We start from the raw sequence: 6861 nt of genomic DNA, 5'->3' as shown, positions 1-6861 counted from the left end.
GACCATGAAAAGGGAAAAAAAGGATTCGGGTCCAAAGTCAGTTGCTAAACATGATCTTGCCTTGTCAGTAGACAACACATAATAAAGACAGCTTTTGTGGAAACTGCGAATTTGAATATGGAGGAAGTGATGATCCCTTAATAGAAGATTCCTGGTCGCAGTGCAAGGAATGTTCCAGGTGGTGCCATGAATCATGTGGCACCACCCTCAATATGCAATTTTGCTGTGTTAAGTGTGAGTAATAAAGAATTTACCGGAAGCATTCATTCTTTTGGGCTTTGTCTTTTTCTTCATTAACTATGGACATTAGGGACTATTTAGACTTGAGCATTGTTATAGCTGCTTGCTTATCTGCATTGCTGTGCTAACTTGAATGATGTAACACTATGTAGTTTTAGCATCTTTGCCATGTATAACATGTCCATATAGCATCTTTGCCATGTATAACATGTCCATATAGCATCTTTGTCATGTATAACATGTCCATATAGCATCTTTGCCATGTATAACATGTCCATATAGCATCTTTGTCAAGTATAACATGTCCATATAGCATCTTTGTCATGTATAACATGTCCATATAGCATCTTTGCCATGTATAACATGTCCATATAGCATCTTTGCCATGTATAACATGTCCATATAGCATCTTTGTCATGTATAACATGTCCATATAGCATCTTTGCCATGTATAACATGTCCATATAGCATCTTTGCCATGTATAACATGTCCATATAGCATCTTTGCCATGTATAACATGTCCATATAACATCTTTGCCATGTATAACATGTCCATATAACATCTTTGCCATGTATAACATGTCCATATAGCATCTTTGCCATGTATAACATGTCCATATAGCATCTTTGCCATATATAACATGTCCATATAGGAATAATACTTGATTTTATTGTTCAATAGTATCCCTGTAGTTTTACAGACTTTTACAGATGTCGCATGCATTGTGGGGCAAAATGCCCCGGAGGGGGCTTGTTACCCCACCATAGGGACAAAATGCCCCTTTATAAAGTTTTACCATATTTCATTTTTCTCGTAAATAGTTTCTTCGTTGTAGCCAAACATCATTCCATTATGTTAGACGTAAAGCATACTGTAAATAAATTGTCCATTTGCGAACACAATCATGTAAATCATGCTATAAATTACCAAAAGTTGTTAAATGGGGCATTTTGCCCCCCCCCCCCCCAACTGGTCGCATACAGGTCTGTTGCAACTGTTTGTGTACGATAGCGAGACTAGTCAACAAAGAAATCAAGGATGCAGAAACTATGATATTCACATGGGAAGGCTAGAAACATTGTAACCCACCAATGCACGTTATATTTTCAAGAAATAAATACGTAGCACTAGTGGTACGTGAGGTGATTCCTCTGAAGAACGATCATAATTACCTAACATCCAAGCCGCCCCCCCCCCCATAGATACTGTAATTTGATATGAATTTTAGATACCTCAAATAATCTCTCTAATCATCCGTAGATTGTGCGGTTATGATAGTCTTATGTTCATCAATAATCTTGTAACAAATAACCCATATGACGTAGAGAAAAATCATACCGAAAAATGATTTGATAGCAGATGGATTCATAAAGGATGGCAACAAAATAGCAGTTATAAGAAGGATTAGATCTGTATATAGCATTAGGTTTAGTTATTACAACAGCATGCTTGATACATCAGCTGATGGAAAATTTACAGAAACGCTGAAATATTTTGAAAATAAAAAGGTACATTTTTTGATGAATTGCATTTACCAATATGAGTAGATGGATAGCTGTGAATTACACAATGAAACAAGCTATAACATCCGTATAAACGTTTTAATCAAGTCTCCCTGATTTAAACATATCAGTCAGATAGCGATTACTAGTATGTTCATTATGTGACATCTCACTTCAAAATGAGCACACCAGCTGACCCTCAAGGGTGCCTGTTGAATAAATATACTTGGATGTTGTGTAACATTTTCGAGGAGTTTATGAACAAATGTACGAAACACTGAAACTTGACCCGGATTTAAATATGACACCATTTTTAATATATAAGGGGTAGAAAGTTAGCCTTTGACAGACTGTGTGGTGTGTTTCTGGTGATTTTGAGAGTGATCTTAGACGTGGAATTAGCATAATACCACACATATAGGCCTAAGAGAACAACGTGTATTACGTATAGGATAACAAAGCAAAGACAACGTCAGACTGAAAGAGAAAATGTAAGGCCAAATTACACATGTATCTTGACACGACGAATTTATAGGTTTGAAACATTAACCAATATATGCAAGGTAGAACTTTAGGTGGGGAAACGATGACGAAATTATTTTGTTACAGAACAGCTTACTAACATTTCTTATGTTGCTGTCATAGGGTTGATGTTACACTTTGATTTGGAGATAATAACTCATTTAAATGTCGGTTTTCATGGACTACCCTCTTTTTCAGAAGAAATTAATTTCAGATGAAATAATGTATCTCCCTTACTACAGCAATTTTTAAATGACTGCAAATATACTAGATCAAATGTATACAAGTCATGTTGTACACACAAGATACACAGTGATGTCTTAACTGAATAGCAATCTTGGTTTAAGATAGACAAAGAACTGAATACAAGTTTTGACTAATGAGTTCATAAAAACAAGATTTCTTCAAAAGAAACGATTACAAAAGGAAGAAATAACAACGGAAGAAACCAAGAGTACGCAAGAACAAATGAGCACCAAACCAAAATAACAAAATAAACAGAGACAAATTCAAGTGAAACAACAAGAGAGACAGCACAGACAGAGGATCAGATAAAAGAACTGGAACTAGATAGAAGCATAAGAAAGGGAAAAAGAAGACAAAGAGGACAGGAAGAATATAAAACGATGGAAACCTATTTACTAGCAAATCACCCTCCAAAAAGAAAAAGAATTGAAAGGGAAACTCTGACCTAATTGATAGTTTTTGTTTCGTTCTGTTTTAAACTACTTCAGATCTCTGACTTAATTTCCTGTGGTATTAACCATTTCCACTGCCTCTTTGTTAATGCTTAGAAAGGCAAACAAAACCGTATATATTCCCCGAATCACAGACATGTACTTTTGTAACATCTACGATGCATATAATCTGAAATGTCTTCCGCTAAAACCTTGCCTTAATAAATAAGTTGCTTTCTTTTTCACGTCAACAACCATAAATTAGAAACAAATTATTGACTCCGTGATACATGTCAGTTAGTAAGTACAACCGGTTATCATGTTTAGTTTCAGGGTTAATCACGATCTCAAAACATCCTCTTTCTTTGGTATGTTTTGTCTGAAATAAAGGTTTTTACAAATAATAACCACTAAATAAAACACCTGTCTCTATTGAGTCTCTAGCAAATTGAGAGAAAAAGCTGTCTTACCACATTTAATCATTTCATAAATGATCATATGAGGTTCATTCGAGCGCTTTTATTATTGCCTATACAGAATATTTTTGCGGTAATTGGACTGAATGTTTACTTTATATTCAGCCATTGAATACATGTAGATTTTTCGTACTTTTAATAGATTTCAAAAAGAAGCAATCCATTGTATTATTAAGTGCATGTCCACTACCATGTCATTTTATTATCATGGACACTTCTCAAATCATATCACATGTAGTAATTGTTTCGTTACTCACTCCTGTTTGTTGTTTATTCAAAATACATTGTGCCTCTGTATAGTATAAACTCATCTAATATATATGGGAATGCACCGTTTGTAATATCTTCCATGATCACATTGTATTTGCAAATGGAATACACTCCAGCCCACTTAATCTATGTTGTGGTGTTCCACAAGGGTCTGTTCTTGGACCTGTTCTCTTCATTCTCTACACTCAGCCGCTCTCAAGTGTCACAGATCATCATCCAGTGTCACCCATATACAAATCTAGCCACCCAGCTGAAGCTGATGCTACCATCCAAGGTGTAATGAGGTGCATTTCTGATGTGAAATCATGGATGACATTAACAAGCTGCAGATGAATGACGATAAAACTGAGGCCATTATGATCACAACACAAAGACTTTCTCATTCACATCCTTTACATCAAACAATAAATATCAGAAACACCAACCTTAAATTCACACAGTCATTACAAAACCTCGGCGTTACTCTGGACAGTACTCTCACATTGTACCAACATGTCATGAACATATGCAAGGCTGTATATCTTGAGCTGTGACGCATCAGCTCCATTCGCAAATATCTTTCAGCTGATGCCAATAAAACACTTGTGTGTTTGTTAGTACTGTAAAGACTGGGCCATTGTAACTCAATTATGTCTGATTCATCTCAATATCTGCTCCAGAAACTTCAAAAAATTCAAAACACAGCTGCTCTGATCATACTTGTAGTACAACGATCAGAGCACACCTCCCCGCTGCTCTGTACCCTACATTGCTAATCCATTTGATCCATAATCAAACACAAAATTTGTTCTCTGTGCTACGTTTCACTGACGGACTCCAGTCCAACATACCTATCTGACCTCACCCATGTGTACACACCAGCAAGATACTTACGCTCCTCTTCTGACAATCGTATACTCATTATTCTCACTATGAAAACAAAGTCATATGGACAACGTTCTTTTGCATACCAGGGCCCAGCAACGTGGAATGAATTTGTCCACTGAACTTAGACACAAAGACACAGTGATCCCATTCAAGAGTGCTCTTAAAACTCACTTATTTCGACTGCAAGAACAAACTTAAAAACCTAATAATGTTTCCTACCTTAAATATTTTCAGCATGATTTTTATGTTTTCTAATTTCATGGTGTTTATATTTTATAATCATATCATTATGTTTTGTGTTATAGGTGTTTAATGTTGTAAAGCGCTCATAACTTCTAACGATTAGGCGCTATACAATGTACTCATTATTATTATTATTATTATTATTATTATATTTCATACTGAATTTAACCGAGTTGCTCCGTAATTATCCGAATAACCTCCCGAATTACTTTATACTCCAGCCAATCAAACGCTGGTGGGCACATGTACATAACAAAATGGCGTCCATTGTTGTTTGGAAATATTTCAGAAATAAAATTAATTAAATGATTGAAATTTATATGTAAATTATCCACAGACTTTCAAAAACAAATCTGATAAACTCATATGAAACGCATTTTATTATAGTGACGTTTCGGATGCACAGAAATAGTTTGAACAACTTGCTCTTTGCCTGTCAGGATTAAATTTGTTTACTTCTACACCGTTTCCTTACTTACATGTACATGTCCAGATGTAAACAGCTCAAAGCTACTCTCTCGTATGGGTTTGAAATCCGCCCTGGTTTCCAGAAAATAAGACAGGATGGTTCCAATATTAAATTTCGTCAATATCTGCGGCAGCATCGCTGTTGCATATGCATTTTTCAACTCGATAAACGATGTTGAAGTAGTTACAGAAGTTGATGCCGATGCTGAAGCGTTAGCCGTATTTTGCCCACCACCTATTATGGTCAGCTGACCACCCTCCACGTGATCAAAATTCCGAGCAAATTACGAAGTTCACCGAAATCTGCATGAAACGGGCTATTATTATTATTATTATTATATGCATGAGTAAACCTAAAAATATATCACGTGGGTATATCTGTTTGCATATCTTCATTAGTCATCCTGGGAAGAGACACTGTTTGGCATATCTTCAATAGTCACACTGGAAATAGACACTGTTTAGCATATATTCAATAGTCACCCTGGGAATAGACACTGTTTTGCATATCTTCAATAGTCACCTTGGGAATAGACACTGTTTAGCATATATGCATGAGTCAACCTATGAATATATCCTGGGGGTATATCTGTTGGCATGTCGTCAATAGTCACCCTGGGAATACAGACTGTTTTGGCATATCTTCAATGGTCATCCTGGGAATGAAACTGGTCTATCACATTTGCAACAGTCATCCTGGGAAAAGACACTGTTTGACATATCTTCAATAGTCACCCTGAGAATAGACACTGTCTAGCATATCTTCAATAGTCACCCTGAGAATAGACACTGTTTAGCATATCTTCAATAGTCACCCTGAGAATAGACACTGTTTAGCATATATTCAATAGTCACCCTGGGAATAGACTCTGTTTAGCATATCTTCAATAGTCACCTTGGGAATAGACACTGTTTAGCATATATGCATGATTCAACCTATGAATATATCCTGTGGGTATATCTGTTGGCATGTCGTCAATAGTCACCCTGGGAATACAAACTGTTTTGGCAAATCTTTAATGGTCATCCTGGGAATAAAATTGGTCTATCGCATTTTCAACAGTCATAGTGGGAATAGACAATGTTTGGTATATCTTCAGTAGTAACTCTGGGAATACACCCTGTTTTGGCATATCTTCAATAGTCACCTTGAGAATAAAACCAGTTTGGCATATTTTCAATAGTCACCCTGGGAATACAACCTGTTTTATGTTATTCAGTTTAGAAACTCGTACATTTTTAAACCAAATGCAATGTTCTGTAACCTATATTATTGACCATTTAACAATCAACGTAGTCCTTTATTGTCTCCATTTTGGCTACTTTAACTTCTGCATGCAATGCCAGAAGATTATGTTATGCATATCATGATGTTTCCTAAGTTCAAATATCAAGACAGAGAGACTGACTGTAGGCATAGTTTTCCTCCTTGAACCATATCTGATTCAGTGTCTGATGTTTGTACAACTCTGTTAGGTTGGATAAAGCAGAGCAGGAAATTGGCGTTACCCATTGTAGAATCAGAGGCTATACACCCAGACTATTCTACAGATGGGGAATCAAAACAAATGCCTCTGAACAAGAATTCAAACAG

Source organism: Sinohyriopsis cumingii, chromosome 15 (assembly GCF_028554795.1).
Source record: "Sinohyriopsis cumingii isolate HCF-2022 chromosome 15, ASM2855479v2, whole genome shotgun sequence".
Taxonomy (NCBI): domain Eukaryota; kingdom Metazoa; phylum Mollusca; class Bivalvia; order Unionida; family Unionidae; genus Sinohyriopsis; species Sinohyriopsis cumingii.
The sequence above is the reverse complement of the archived record's forward strand: the minus strand, read 5'-3'. Positions refer to the sequence as shown.